At 40.8% G+C, this 16,358-nt stretch overlaps 1 protein-coding gene across 1 annotated transcript in view; it reads left to right on the top strand.

Annotated features, from left to right (window-relative positions):
* The window catches only part of LOC141582797 (lanC-like protein 3), a 100,123-nt gene that overhangs the window by 66,867 nt on the left and 16,898 nt on the right, over nt 1–16,358 (top strand). The gene's annotated exons all lie outside the window — the stretch shown is intronic.

The raw sequence follows: 16,358 nt of genomic DNA, 5'->3' as shown, positions 1-16,358 counted from the left end.
GCCTCTACCCTAATAGCTATATCAAAGCATCCACTAAGAGAACAAAAATTCACCATTTTATACCATTCTCTTTAATACATGATGTGGTGAACAGGTGAATGGTGTTTCTTTTGTGTCTGCTTCTCAGCAGGCACTATTTGTCATTGATTTTTGTCCCATTGACAATGGCGAGGTAGCATTATTCACTCCATTGTTGCGTACCACTTGTTTTATTATGCTTCCACTTCTAGGACCTATTGTTTTCAGTCCATCTTATGCATCTGGTGATAAGTTAATTAATAGATGATGATAAGTATGATGCCTCTCCAATGGAACCTTACCTCTGAGGGAGGTGAGATACCCAGAACGGCAGTATGAGAGATATGGGAACTGGTCTCAGAACATTCCCATATTCTGGATGTAATGCAGATACTAGGATAATGGGGGAAAGAAAGTGAAAAATAGGTAAAATTTGCTTTAAATCTAAATGTATATAATGCATATAAATCAATTGATATGAAATCAATAAATATGAATAGTTGGTAGTTCAGCAGAAAAAAATGAAATAAAAATTATTTATTACTAGAATTGACAATTAAGTCTGAAAGACAAGGTGGTAACTCTTACAGAGACCAACTTTTCACGGCTGGCATAAAATTAGGGTGATTAATACCAAGGTGTTGTTTTGACTATCACCATGGAGTAATTAAGTGAAGCTGTGATTTCTAATTCTTTATTATTACTCAACAATATATCACAAATTGTGATAAAGCAAGAAAGATAAAGCAGAATCATAAACATATTAAGATATATTTATGTCCCCAATATACCATTCTCTTCAGTGCCTATTGACATATTTGCTTAATGGGTTGAATGTTTTGAACAATTTACTGTCATTTTCATTGTAATCTTTGAATATGCTTTTGGTAATTCATTTTAGTGTTTATTATGTGTCTTGTAGAGGGGATAAATAATTTTCCATAAACTGAATTGCTGGGTACTGATAATGCTTATGATTGTCCTGGTATAGTTTTTATTTTATAAGAAATAAACTTCCTTTTAAGAGAAACAGAACACTCAGAGAAAAAAACCAGTCTGGTTTTGATTTTTTGCTCATGTTCCTGAGTGCAATGTAAAATAAGAGAAAATAAATAAAATTGTGCTTTAATCTATTAAAACATCTATTTAATTTTTAATGCAGAATTAAGATAACAATTACTTAAAAAGGCATGGTTTTAATTATTGGGGGATCTGCTATAAAATAGTTATTTCATGTTTTTTATTTCTACATTTATGTATAACATATTTCTCTGTTCATGGTGTTGTCATAGTTTTCTTTTTAAATATTTATTCATAAGCCCCAAACACTATGTGAAAGGAGGGGAGAGGAGAACATTAAAAAATATAAATAAAAAGTCATTTATAAGTAAAGTATACACTATTTCCCACTTACAAATATTACTCATTTTTATTGCTTTTTCTATTTTTTGTCATATTTAAGTCTCACGTGATCAACATCCTATTTTTGGAATAAAGCAGTGAATTCAGTTCTTTGAAACACACACACACACACACACACACACACACACACACACACAGACACATGCCCATAGTGTTGTGGAATTTCAGAGACTGGAGAGACTGTTAAGGTTACAGGAGTTTATTTTAAGTGTATACTGACCCAGCTGGTTCCCTGACTGGGAACAAAATTGCAGAGCCCTAACAACAATAGGGCTTGGCTTTTTTTTTTTTTTTACATGCAGTACACCGTGGCGCTAAAACAAGTTTGCAGGTGTAGAACAAAGGCAATTTATTAAGCAATGTCAGGCACCTAATTTAGGCTTACATGACTGTTATGCAACCCAGATGTTAGCTATCTGTAGAGCTCAAGGATTCTAGCAAGGGCCTTATCTATTGCCTTCTGCTACAGTACCCAGAAGGCCAGAATCCTGCCTGCCTGGGTATTTCTTATGACCTGTGCTGTATTACAGAAACTTACAGTTATCAGCTATAGAGAACAAGAATACAAGAATTTATAAACTTATAAAACTTGAAAAGCAGGATATCCCGTGGGATGGGGAAGGATTCAGGGAAGTTTGCTTATGAAAGAAAAATTTATTTTTTGCTTCTCTTTCCTGCATTAATTTTATTTTTATTAATTTTTCCTCTTCATTACCCCCTTTGGTGCACTCTATCAAGTAATACTTTTAGTAGAATGTACCACTGTAATGGTCTTCTCTTTGAAGATAGTACTAAATTCAATGTAGAAGAGAATACTGGGTAGGCAGATGTTTTTAATTGCCTTTATATAAGTTGCACCTTGATTTTTTGGCCAAAGTTTTACTTTCCTTTACTTTGGGATGGCTAATAGAGGATAGGCACGCTTTGCAGCTGCTCTGCTTTAGTACCTCTAGTTAGGCATAGTGCCGGGGCCTTTTTCTAGCCTTCGCCTTTATGCCGCTGTGTGACTGTGCCTGTCTTAGGTTGTTCCTCCCTTGAGGAATCTTACCAATCATTGGCTAGCCAGCCATCTTCTGGGGCTAGATAGGATGTCATGGTGGTCCTGACAAGGAGGTTTAGACAGAATTTCTTGAAACTGATTTCAGGCCTTTGAGATCTCTGCCTTGATATACCTCTGAATTACCTTGATAGAGGATGTAGCCTTCTGTGTTTATTGAGGTGCTGTTGAGATAACTTAATCTGTTTTACCCAGTTACTGTGGTTCCTGTTTTGGTTTACCTAAGGCAAAATTTACATAAGTTCTATGAGCCCATTGCCTCCAGGCAGCTCATGGGAAGGGGGCAGTGATAGGTTTTTTTCCTGAGACTGGTTGATACTTAGTTAATGCCAATATTTGGGTGGTGGTATGCTTAGCTACTACTGCTTCTACGGTTGACTGTATGCTCAGAAACAAGAGAGGCAAGAGACATGGGAGGATTAAACAACTACCTAGAATAAGCACAAACCCTACTATTAGTGTTTTAAATCCTTCAAAAGATGATAACTTCCAAAGAGGGAGTCTGGTGACCATTCAGGTTTCCAAGGTTGAAATGGGACATTGGTCAGCTTTTGCATTTTTGCAGTTATTTCCATGACAGCTTTTTCATTATTATTAATTTCGAAGCAACGGTTAGTTAAGTTAAACTTTCCACATACACCTCCTCCCTGGGCTAGAAGGCAATTTAAAGCTAGTTTGTTTTGGTAAATAGCATTTCTTAATTTTGTGGATTGTACAGCCAATAGATTTAAAGCTTGTGCAGTTTTATTGGTAATGATTTCTAGCACTACTTGTAATCTTATAATGCGATTAAGCATATAAATAGGAGTGCAGTATCCCAATGACCCGTCTTGTGCCCAAGTAACTCGACCATAATATTGAATAATTTTTAAGGTGGCCAATCAGTGTCTTTCCAGTCCCCTATTTTTATAACTCCTCTGATATTTACACTTTTTTTTTTACTTTTGTTTTTTACTTTATTATAAACAGGGTATCCTAGAGTTTCTCCTAACTATAAAGGGAGTAAGAAGAAGGATGGTTTGATTTTAGTAGGTCCCCCTCTGTTGACTTATCCTGGACCTCAAACCAAGTTCTAGGCTCTAACTTGGGATTACAACACACATACGGTTGATTATTGCCTGGGTTACAAACTGAATAAATTTTTCTGGTTGTAAGTATGAGCCCCTAACTGTACACTGATAATATGTTTGATACAGCACGTTTTTAACTACTGTATTCCCAATCCCAGTAGTTTACAGGCAGTAAATACATTCTCTACTGTTTGCCCTTCCTTTTGTACAGATATTGAAGTTAACAGTGATAAAGTGAAAACTGACATTTCTATACCACTATACAGGGACAGGATGAATTTTCCATGGACATAAGGGTTGGCAAAGATGACAGCATAGTAATAGAATAGTTAACAATACTAAGATAGCAATTAGGCTTAAGATTTTTATCCACATTTACTTCTGATGACTCCTCAAGTTTCAGCCATGCATGGACTAGTCAGCCTCCAGTTGTGTGACTAGAGCAAGGCTATTGCTCTTGGTGGTAGCTTGGTTTTGTTGCAGCATGAGTCTGGTTGGGTGCTCTGGATCCTGCTTACTGGTCCAGTTTTCCTGAACTGCTGCTGGCTTTAACTAGTTATGATGGATCCATGGACCAATGTCTGAAATTTTAACAGCAGTCAGGTGGACAACATTATAATATGGGGCCCATTCCATGTTGGCCCCACTGTGGCTGGGTTCCACCTTTTGGCCCAGGCTGAATTTCTGGGTTTCAAGGGATGCACAGGATCTGTTAGACTGAGAGAGAATTTTTCCCGAACCCAACTCTATATTTCCTGCATAATTATGCCTAAGGCCTGCATTTGCTTTCTCAGGGTTCATTCTCCTAGCTCTCTGATGTCCCCTTTAATTAGGGTTATGATTGTGGGTGGCCAGCCATACAGAATTTTATAGGGCGATACCCAGTTTGTTTGGTGGGGGTACACCTGACTCAGAGGAGGACCATGGGCAAGACCTGATTCTACTGCAGATGGGTTTCCTGGGAGGATTTCTTTTATAGCTGCTTGAGCATTTGATTTATACACTCAACTTTTCCTGAGCTCTGTGAGTGATAGGCAGTATGCACTTTCCAGTTTAACAGCCGTGTTAGGTTTTGGACAACTTTGGCCACAAATACTGGGCCATTATTTGATCCTATAGTTAAAGGTAGCCCAATTCTGGAGATAATGTCTATTAGTAATATTCTAGTTATTTCTCATGCCTTTTCTGTCCTGGTGGAGAAAGCCTCTACCCAACTTGGGTAGGTACAAACACTAACATACAGCTTTAGTCTCCTGCGTGGGGCAGCTTTGTAAAATCTACAAGGAAATTTTCACAAGGTGCTGCCCCTACTTCTTGAATTCCTTGGGGCTGGGTTGGCTCCTGCTGTGGGTTGTTCTGGGTGCAGGTTAAGCATTGTTCACAAACGGCTCGGGAGATGACAGTGAGTCATGGCACATAGAAGTGGTATCCTAAGTGGTGTCCTAATAGTGCTCCTAATGCTGTCTTTTCCATGAGTTTCTTGGTGGAATTGTTTTACACATCTAGGGGCTACTACTTCAGGAATGGCTAACCTGCCATCTGCAAACTTCTACCCTCTTCCTTTAGCTCCCAGTTTCCTGAGCAAACCAGGCCTTTTCATTTGGAGAGTAATATGGAACACAGCGCCTCGGGGAGGAGGGTCATGGCATAGGCAGCCTTTGTATCCTTTATGCTGGATTCAGGGAGACCACCCAGGGCTGACCACTTAGCCTCCTTGTCTGCTTTTCTATTTCCTTTAGCTTCTGGTGTTACTACTTTCTGGTGGCCTTTACATTGCATCATGAGTACTTCTTTTGGTTCTGATACTGCATCTAAAAGCTGCAAAATTTCTTCTGGATACTATATATATATATATATATATATATATATATATATATATAAAATAATTTGTTCCTTGGGCTGTCAAGAGCTCTCTTTTTTAATAGATGCTTCTATGCACATGCAGGGTGGCAAATGCGTATTTAAAGTACTTGTACATGTTGGCTCTTTTGCCCTTTGCCAGTAATAATGATTTGATTAAAGCTGTTCATTCTGCTTTCTGGCCTGATGTTCCTATTGGCAAGCATTGGGCCTCTAATACTGAGTCCAAAGCTACTACTGCACATCCAGCCCTCTGATTTCCTGCCTTTGTGAATCTGCTCCCATTACTGACGTGTTCTACATCTGCGTCCTGGAGAGGGAGATCCGTAAGATCCTTCAGCTAGACGATAGTTTATCTATTGTTTTCTATGCAGTCATAGAGTGGGCCCCCTGGTTCTATGGGAAGCCGGGTGGCTAGGTTGAGGGTTTTTACAGTCTCTAGAGTTATGTGGGAATTCTTGCATAAGATCCCTTGATATTGAGTCATATTTGGATTTGACAGCCAATGGTGTCCTCTTTGATCCATTAAGGTTAGGACTGAGTGTGACACTCGAACAGTTAAATGCTTGCCAGGGTTAGTTTATCTGCATCCTTTACCAGCATGGCCGTGTGGCTAACACCTTAAGACAGGGGGGCCATCCTTATGCCACTACATCTAGTTGCCTGCATAAGTAGGCTACTGGGCAGTGTCAAGATCCTAGGACTTGGGCTAAGACTCCAATGGCCATTCCCCTCTGCCTGTGTATGTACAGGAAGAAAGGCTTGGCCATGTCTGGTAGTCCCAAAGCAGGGGCCTCAGTTAAATCCTGCGTAACTTGTTTAAATGTCTTCTCCTGTTCAGTTCCCCAAAGAAAGGGTTCCTTTCCCCCCATTTAGTGTCTTCATACAAGGGCTTTGAGTGAGAAGTTTGGAATCCAGATATGGCAGAACCCCATTTCCCCTAAAAATTCTCTTATGTGTTGCCTACAGGTTGGGGTTGGAAGGCTATAGATGGCCTTTATCTGGGGTAACCCTAATTTCTGCTTCCCTTGGCTTAGGTGAAACCCCAGGTAACTAACTCTACTTAAACAGACTTGGGCCTTTTTTCTTGACATTTTATATCCTGCCTTTCATAACAGGTGGAGTAATCTCTGTGTCCCTAGGTGGCAATCTTCTAGGGTAGGAGCTGCTAGCAAAAGATCATCCACATACTGCAATAGAACACACTCCTTGTTGGGAGGAGCGTAAGTTTTAAGGTCTGTTAGTGATCCTACCCCAAAGATTGTAGGAGAGTTCTTAAACCCCTGCAGATGTTTGGTCCAAGTGAGCTAAAAATTTCCTCACTGGAAGGCAAATAATGGTTGACTTGCTGGTGCCAGGCAGATGCAGAAAAAGGCATCTTTTAGATTTATGACTGTAAACCAGGCTGCACTTGCCAGAATAAGAGTTATGGATGTATAGGGGTTTGGCATTACTGGGTGAGTAGTGCTGTAGCCCCATTTACAGCTTGCAAGTTTTGCACTGGTCTATAGTCATATACTCCTCCAATTGGTGTTGACTTCCACACTGGTAGAAATGGAGTATTCCAGGGTGATTGACATGCTACCAGTATACCATGCTTTTGGAGTTGCTCTATATGCTCCTATATACACCTAACAGATTCTTGGGGCAAAGGATACTGATGAAGCCTGAAAAGGGTGGCACCTGGTTTTAGCTCTACTACCACTGGGGTATGGTTTACAGCCAGCCCAGGTGGGTTATTTTCAGCCCAGACTTTAGGAAATTCATCTATTAGCCTGATTAGTGTGGTTTATTCTTCTGGGGTTAAGGGATAATCCAGCTCTTGCATTCCCCTAGTGCAGGCGTCCCCAAACTGTGGCCCTCTGAGGCCATTTATCCGGCCCCCCGCCGCACTTCAGGAAGGGACACCTCTTTCATTGGTGGTCAGTGAGAGGAGCACAGTATGGTGTGGCCCTCCAACGGTCTGAGGGACAGTGAACTGGCTCCCTGTGTAAAAAGTTTGGGGACGCCTGCCCTAGTGTGTAGCCTCCACTCCTTAGCCTGTGGCACAGTTAGAGCTAGCACCATTGCTGCTGGCCGGGTGAGATCTAAAGTTACATTACCTTCTGGTTTGAAGGAAATCTGAGCCTGCAGCTTTTGGAGACCTAGTAGGTCTCTCCGTACCAGGGGAACCAGACAATTTGGGAGGTACAAGAACTCATGCTGGACTTCCCATCCTTCTACATCACACCTCTTTGACCAGCAGAGGGGCCTTTCCTCTGCCACTCCTGTGGCTCCAATTATAGTAGCATACATTTAAGTTAATGGTCCAATTGGTTGAGTTACTACTGTTTAGCATCTGTGTCTGCTATAAAATTTATTTCTTGGCCCCCTACTTCTATCCTGACCATAGGTTCCTGGAGGCCTAGAGAAATAGTGCCCAGTCTGTCTTAGTCCTCATAGCATTCAGCCCCTGGCAGGGCAATTAGGTCAGCTTCTTAAGCCCTCCTCTGGTTTTCGTTGCTGTCACCTCCACCCCTTTCTGGGCACTCATTTTTCCAGTGTCCTTTCTTTTTGCATATTGCACACGGGTCTCTCTCTAGTCTGGTCAGTTTTCGAAGTTCTCTTGGGTTAAACCTTTCCCTTGCCCATGACCTTGGCCATGTCCTCTTGCTGCATTTGCCCTTTCTGTGAGAGCCATGGCCAGCAGATCTGCTTTTCTTTTAAGTTTTTAATCTGCTTCATTTTTGGCCTCCTCCTCACAGTTATGAATAATTTGTGGGCCACCTGTATGAGCTGAGTGGCAGTCATGCCTTTAAATCCTTCTAGCTTTTGGAGTTTCCATTTAAATCTTTTATTGCCAGACTCACAGGGTTTCTTCCTTAAGTTTCTATTTTATTTGCACACTCTCTTCCTCTTAGCGGTTTCACTTGCTGTTACACTAGCTTAGCACCTTATTTTTACACAGTTTGCCCTATTTCAGCTGCTTAGTCTGGCAACTCCCCCACAAGGCTGCACAGCCGGCTCTCCCTTGTCTTTCGGGTTAGCAGTTTAACTCTATCTATTCCTGATTTTCCTTTTTACCTTTTCCTTTGTTTCTGAAGTTCCAGGCAAAGCTGATTTTTTTTTTTTTTTTCATGCTGGGCTTGGCTGTAGCTACAAGCCTTTTGCAATAATCCACCAGACAAGGCTGCAGCCATGCAGGTCAGGTTTGAATTATATTCAGCCATGAGTTAATATAAGGAAGTTGGTCTGGATGCCCTGGCTGTCCTCCCACCCTGGTCACCAACTTAGAGACATGGTCAATTGTTTCCTTATCTGTAGTTCCTTCATCCGGCCATTCGACACCAAAAGAAGGCCATTCTAGTTCACAAAGGAGTTCTTAACATTTGAGAAGACCACTTTACACCATATTCCCCAGAAAAATTTTTCTTGAAATTGTTTAGCACGCACTCCAATGGAGTTGGTTTCAGTGCTTCTCCTCCCACTTCTTCCCTCACGATGCACACTCAACCTTTTGTTTTGGACTGGTTAAAACATCCCACTGATCCAAGTAGGAGGGGGCGTTTCAGGTGCTGCTTGGCATTGGAGAGCTCGTTACACCTCTCAACAATACCTAGATTGTGGGGGCACCTCCTTAAGCCATATGCAGATCACCCCTAGTTATGACTGGCTCCACACTTTGCTCAAAGCATACAGTCTACGCTAAGGGACTTGGGGCTCCCACATGTCACTCCCTGCTTTGGCTCCTCCCAGAGCTGTCTCTTTCATGGACTTTTACACACCTCCCCTTCCCAGTTTTCCATTCCTGCTGCAAGGCTTCCTTACTAAGTTGGCCTAGCAAGCCACCCTTGCTTCCAGTGTTGATGGGTATGTGAGTTTCATTCAAACAGGCAAGCCGCCCTCACTTCCCCCAGCCCTACTGGATCAGATTAGTAATCACATCTCTGAAGCTGATCAGGGATAGGTGAATTTCACTTGAATCAACCAGCTGCCCTCACTTCCCCTAGCCCCCTGCTAGGTTGGGTTACTGTCACTTCCCCAGAAGGTGATTGAAACTCTTTACCTCCTTTCCCTTTTTCTTTTCCCTTCTTTAAATCTCAGATGTCTTACTGTGGTTCCTGAAGCATGTTGATCCGAATGTCGTTCTGCAGCCTCTTCCTGGTTCCATTGCACTGTCCAGGGAGGGCACCAGGGCTCGGGAGAGCCAATCTCCTTCTTGGGAGAAGCCTCCCTGCTCCCTGTGGTGCCTAGGGTTTCAGGTCTCCCTTGGCCTGGGGCCCTAGCTCCCCACAGGCAGAGGGGACAACAACCCTGTCGTCTCCAGTTCCCAGCCAGTGCACCAGAAATGCTATAGAATCTTACAGACTGGAAAGACTGTTGAGGTTACAGAAGGAGTTTATTTTAGGTGTATACTGGCCCCGTTGGTTCCCTGACTGGGAACAAAATGGCTAAGCCCTAGCAAAGACAGGGCTTGGCGTTTTACACATGAAGTACACAGTGGCACTAAAACAAGTTTGCAGGTGTAGAACAAAGGCAATTTATTAAGCAATGACAGGCACCTACCTTAGGCCTACATGTGACTGTTGCTATGCAACCCAGATATTCACTATCTGTAGAGCTCAAGGATTCTAGCACAGGCCTTATCTGTTGCCTTCTGCTACAGTACCCAGAAGGCCAGAGTCCTGCCTACTTCAGTATTTCTTATGATCTTTACTGTGTTACAGAAACTTAACGGTTATCAGCTATAGAGAACAAGAATACAAGAATTTATAAAATTATAAAACTTGCAAAGCAGGATACAATCCCATAGGCAGAGGAAGGATTCAGGGAAGTTTACTTATAAAAGAAAAATTTAATTTTTGCTTCTTTTTCCTGCATTTTTATTATTTTTTCCTCTTTAATAGTTCATACTATATTATTTGTATGACATTCATTCCTGTGAATACTGCTGTTGCTCCCCTGGAAAGACAGAACCTTCTTTTTCTGAAGGGTAGTCAAATTTCACTACCCTTGTAGGTGAGTTAATGAAACTGAGCAGTATCTGCATATTTGGGAAAAATGTTCTCTTTGCCATTTTACTGAAGATGGTACTTTTTTTTTTTTTTGCTGTTACCAAGCCAGATCCATGCCAGTCGGTGTGTTTATCAAACCCAATTTTAGGACACAGGGTTTGACACACTAAGTGTTCTGAAGAAAAAACTAGACAAAATATTAAATATCAAGTGTGTTTTGCCAAATTTGGAACATATAATTGCTAAATCTGTAGTGTAAAACACACACTCTGTCCTTGATCTCCACTCTCAATCAAGCTTCTTTATTGTCAAAGCCAAGCATGTAAGTGGCTTTTTCCCCACTCCCTTTTTTCTTCACACTTCCAAATGTTTTTCCAACCATGCCTGAGTTTTTCATCTTACCCATTAATGCTGCACTACTTAGTCTTGTAAGGTGTTTCTTGCCTCATTGTATTTCCTTCTGGGAAGTATCAGAATAATGTAAGATAGAAGTAGAATATGTACACAAAGAAGGATAATTGTGTTGGTAATCATTAATGATGCTATTACAACAATTATGTAAATGCAAAGAGATCAGAAGTAGCAAAGTTAATCTAGATTGAGTTAGAGTTCACTGAACACCCAGTAATCGATTTGACAATGATTCTATTAGAATGAAAAGTTTTGAAAAATATTGAATAGATAAAAATACAAAACCTGGCATGGAAAGAAGCCATATGAATGCTAAAGAATGAAGAATTCAAAATTATTTCACCAACAACTGGTAATTAGTCTCTCTGAAAAAGAGGTCAATTGGCTGAAATGTGAGGTTTTTTTTTTTGGTATGTTCATTGGCTGGATAAATGTCTTTTTGAAAAGTGTCTGTTTATATACTTTGCCAACTTGTTAATGGGGTTGTTTGTTCCTTTCTTGTAAATTTGTTTCAGTTCTTTGTAAATACTGGATATTAGCCCTTTGTCAGATGGGTAGATTGCAAAAATTTTCTCATTCTGTTGGTTGCCTGTTCACTCTAATGATACTTTCTTTTGCTGTGCAAAAGCTCTTTAGTTTAATTAGATCCCATTTGTCTATTTTGGCTTTTGTTGCCATTGCTTTTGGTGTTTTAGTCATGAAGTCCTTGCCCATGCCTATGTCCTGAATCATATTGCCAAGGTTTTGTACTAGAGTTCTTATGATTATTTGCTTTACGTTTAAATCTTTAACCCATCTGGAGTTAATTTTTGTATAGGATATAAGGAATGGATCCAGTTTCAGCTTTCTGCATGTGGCTGGCCAGTTTTCCCAACACCATTTATTAAATAGGGAGTCCTTTCCTCATTGCTTCTTTTTGTCAGGTTTGATCAAGTAATTCTAGATGTGTGGTGTTATTTCCTAGGACTCTGTTCTGTCCCATTGGTCTATATATCTGTTTTGGTACCAGCACCATGCTGTTTGGGTTACTGTTACTTTGCTGAAGTTGCTTATCAGCTTAAGAAGATTTGGGGCTGAGACAATGGGGTTTTTAAAATATACAATCATGTCATCTACAAACAGAGACAATTTGGCTTCCTATTTTTCTAGTTGAATACACTCCTTTCTCTTGCCTAATTGCCCTGGCCAAAACTTTCAATATTATGTTGAATAGGAGTGGTGAGAGAGGGCATCCTCGTCTTGTGCCAGATTTCAAAGGGAATGCTTCCAGTTTTTGCCCATTCAGTATGATAGTGGCTGTGAGTTTGTCATAAACAGCTATTATTTTGAAATATGTTCCATAAATACCTAGTTTATTGAGAGATTTTAGCAAAAGGGGCTGTTGAATTTTGTAGAAGGCCTTTTCTGCATCTACTGAGATAATTATGTAGTATTTGTCATTGGTTCTGTCTCTGTGATGGATTATGATTTATGTATGTTGAACCAGCCTCACATCCCAGGGATGAAGGTGACTTGATCGTGATGGATAAGCTTTTTGATGTGCTGTTGGATTTGATTTGCTAGTGTCTCTGCCAGGTTTTGGTATCAGTATGATGCTGGCCACATAAAAAGAGAGAGTATTGCCTCTTTTTCTATTGTTTTGAGTAGTTTCAGAAGGAATGGTATCAGTTTTTCTTTATACCTCTGGTTGAATTCAGCTATGAAGCCATCTGGTCCTGGACTTCTTTTGGTTGGTAGGCTATTAATTGCTGCCTCAATTTCAGAACTTATTATTGGTATATTCAGGGATTCAACTTCTTCCTGGTTTGGTCTTGGGAGCGTGTAAGTGTCCAGGAATTTATCCATTTCTTCTAGATTTTCCAGTTTGTTTGCATATAAGTGTTTATCAGTATTCTCTGATGGTAGTTTGTATTTCTGTGGGATCGGTGGTGATATCCCCTTTATCAACTTTTATTGCATCTATTTGATTCTTCTCTCTTTTCTTCTTTATTAGTCTGGCTAGCAGTCTATCTATCTATTTTGTTGATCTTTTCAAAAATCCAGATCCTAGATTCATTGATTTTTTGAAGCGTTTTTTGTGTCTCTATCTCCTCTGGTTCTGCTCTGATCTTAGTTATTTCTTGTCTTCTGCTAGCTTTTGAATTTGTCTGTTCTTGCTCCTCTAGTTCCTTTAATTGTGACATTAGGGTGTCCATTTTAGATCTTTCTTCCTTTCTCTTGTGGGCATTTATTGGTATAAATTTCCCTCTACACACTGCTTTAAATGTGTCCCAGAGATTCTGGTATGCTGTGTCTTCATTCTCATTGGTTTCAAATAACATCTTTATTTCTGCTTCATTTCTTTATTTATCCTGTAGTCATTCAGGAAAAGGTTGTTCAGTTTCCATGTTATTGTGTGGTTTTGAGTGAGTTTCTTAATCCTGAGTTCTAATTTGATTGCATTGTGGTCTGAGAGACTGTTATGATTTACGTTCTTTTGTGTTTGCTGAGGAGTGTTTTACTTCAATTATGTGGTTGATTTTAGAATAAGTTTGATGTGGTACTGAGAAGAATGTATATTTTGTGGATTTTGGGTGGAGAGTTATGCAAATGTCTATTAGATCTGTTTGGTCCAGATCTGAGTTCGAGTCCTGGACATCCTTGTTAATTTTCCGTCTGGTTGATCTGTCTAATATTGACAGTGCAGTGTTAGTCTCCCACTATTATTGTGTGGGAGTCTCATTCTCTTTGTAGGTCATTAAGAACTTGCTTTATGTATCTGGGCGCTCCTGTATTGTGTGCATATATATTTAGGATAGTTAGCTCTTCTTGTTGCATTGATTCCTTTACCATTATATAATGCCCTTCTTTGTCTCTGTTGCTCTTTGTTGGTTTAAAGTCTGTTTTATCAGGGACTAGAATTGCAAACTCCTCTTTTTTTTGCTTTCCATTTGCTTGTTAAGTCTTCCTACATCTCTTTGAGTCTATGTGTGTCTTTTCACATGTGATGGATTTCCTGAATACAGCACACTGATCGATGTTGACTCTTCATCCAATTTGCCTGTGTCTTTTAATTAGAGCATTTATCTCATTTACATTTAAGGTTAATATTGTTATGTGTGAATTTGATCCTGCCATTATGATGCTAGCTGTTTATTTATTTTACCCATTAATTGATGCAGTTTCTTCATAGTATTGATGGTCTTTACGATTTGGTATGTTTTTGCAGTGGCTGGTACTGGTTGTTCCTTTCCATGTATGCTTAGTGTGTCCTTCAGGAGGTCTTGTAAGGCAGGCCTGGTGGTGACGAAATCTCTCAGCAGTTGCTTGTCTGTAAAGGATTTTATTTCTCCTTCACTTATGAAGCTTAGTTTGCCTTGATATGAGATTCTGGGTTGAAAATTCTTTAAGAATGTTGAGTATTGGCCCATATTCTCTTCTGGCTTGTAGAGTTTCTACAGAGAGAACCATTTTGAGTCTGATGGGCTTCTTTTTGTGGATAACCCAACCTTTCTCTCTGGTTGCCCTTAGCATTTTTTTCTTCAATTATCATGGATCTGATGATTATGTGTCTTGGGGTTGTTCTTTTCAAGTGGTATCTTTGTGGTGTTGTCTGTATTTTCTAAATTTGAATGTTGGCCTGCCTTGCTATGTTGGGGAAATTCTCCTGGATAACATCCTGAAGAGTGTTTTCCAACTTGGTTTCATTTTTCCCATCACTTTCAGGTATGCTGATCAAATGTAGATTCTTGTCATGTAATCCCATATTTCTTGGAGCCTTTATGCATTTCTTTTCACTGTTTTTTCTCTATTCTTGTCTTCTTGCTTTATTTCATTGAGTGAATCTTCAATTTCTGATATACTTTCTTCCACTTGATTGTGAAGCATACACAAGTTTCAATAGCCAAATCAAAGTTCTCATGCTATGTTTTTCAGTTTCATCATGTTGTTTGTGTTCTTCTCTAAACTGGATATTCTAGATAGCATTTTGTCTAAACTTTGTTCAAGGTTCTTAGCTTCCTTGTATTGGGTTAGAACATGCTTCTTTAGTTTGGAGAAGTTTGTTATTGCCCATGTTCTGAAGCCTGCTTCTATGAATGCATCAAACACATTCTCCATCCAGTTTTGTTCCCCTGCTGCCGAGGAGTTGTGATTCCTTGGAGTGGAAGATGCATTTGGTTTTTGGAATTTTCAGCCTTTTTGCACTGGTTTCTTCCCATCTTCTTGGATTTATCTACCTTTGGTCTTTGAAGTCCGTGACCTTTTGATGGGTTCTCTGAGTTGATGTCCTTTCTTTTGATGTTCAAACTATTTCTATTTGTTAGTTTTTCTTCTGTCAGGCGCCTCTGCTACAGGTTTGCTGGAGGTTCATTCCAAACCCTACTTGCCTGGGAATCACTAGAGGAGGATGCAGAACAGCAAAGATTGCTGCCTTTCTTCTTCTGGTAGCTTCATCCCAGAACTCTCCTGTATGAGGTGTCTGTCTGTCAATCCCTACAGGGAGGTGTCTCCCAGTCAGGATGCGTGGGGGTCAGGAAGCTACTTGAGGAGACAGTCTGTGTCTTATCAGAGATCGAACACTGTACTGGGACATCTGCTGTACTCTTCAGAGCTGCCAGGCAGGGATGTTTAAGTCTGCTGAAGCTGTACCCACAACCTCCCCTTTTGCCAGGTGCTCTGTGCCAGGTAGGAGGGGGCTTATTTATAAGTCATTGATGGGCTGCTACCTTTCTTCAGAGATGCCCTGCCCTATGAGGAGGGAATCTAGCAACACAGTCTGCCTGCAGCAACCTTGCTGTGCTGCCATGGGCTCTGCCCAGTTCGAAATTCCTGGCAACTTCATTTGCAGTGTGAAGTTAAAGCTTTCTATGCGAGCCTCAGCAATGGCAGATGCTCTTCCCTCCACCAAGCTTGAAAGTCCCAGATTTAGCTCAGACTGCTGTGCTGGCTGTCAGAATTTTAAGCCAGTGGATCTTAACTTGCTGGTCTTCATGGAGTTGGGACCTACTGAGCCAGATAACTTGGCTCCCTGGCTTGGGAGTGAATGGTTCTATCTCACTTGTGTTCCAGGCATCATTGGGGTATGAAAAAAATACTGCTGACGCTAGCTTGGTGTCTTCCCAAATGGCCACCCAGTTTAGTGCTGGAAACCCAGGGCCCTGGTGTTGTAGGTACTGTAGGGAATCTCCTGGTTTACGGGTTGTGAAGACTGTAGGAAAAGCACAGCATCTGGGCCAGAGTGCAGGGGACAGTCCCTAATGGCTTCCCTTGGCTAGGAGAGGGAGTTCCCCTAGCACCTTGAGCTTTCTGGGTGAGGCGATGCCCACTCTGCTTCAGCTTACCCTCCTTGAGCTGTACCCACTGTGTAACCAGTCCCAATGAGATGGCCACGTACCTCAGAAATGTGGAGAGCACCTGCCTTTTGCATCAATCTCACTGTATCTGCCCAATGGTGCTGTTCCTATTCAGACATGTTGCCAGCAATCCTCCACCCTTTTATTCTTTTGGCATTTCCTTTCTCTTCACCTTGAGACTTAATATTTCAGA

The sequence above is a fragment of the Saimiri boliviensis genome, chromosome X (genome assembly GCF_048565385.1).
Source record: "Saimiri boliviensis isolate mSaiBol1 chromosome X, mSaiBol1.pri, whole genome shotgun sequence".
NCBI lineage: Eukaryota > Metazoa > Chordata > Mammalia > Primates > Cebidae > Saimiri > Saimiri boliviensis.
The sequence above is the reverse complement of the archived record's forward strand: the minus strand, read 5'-3'. Positions and strand labels throughout refer to the sequence as shown.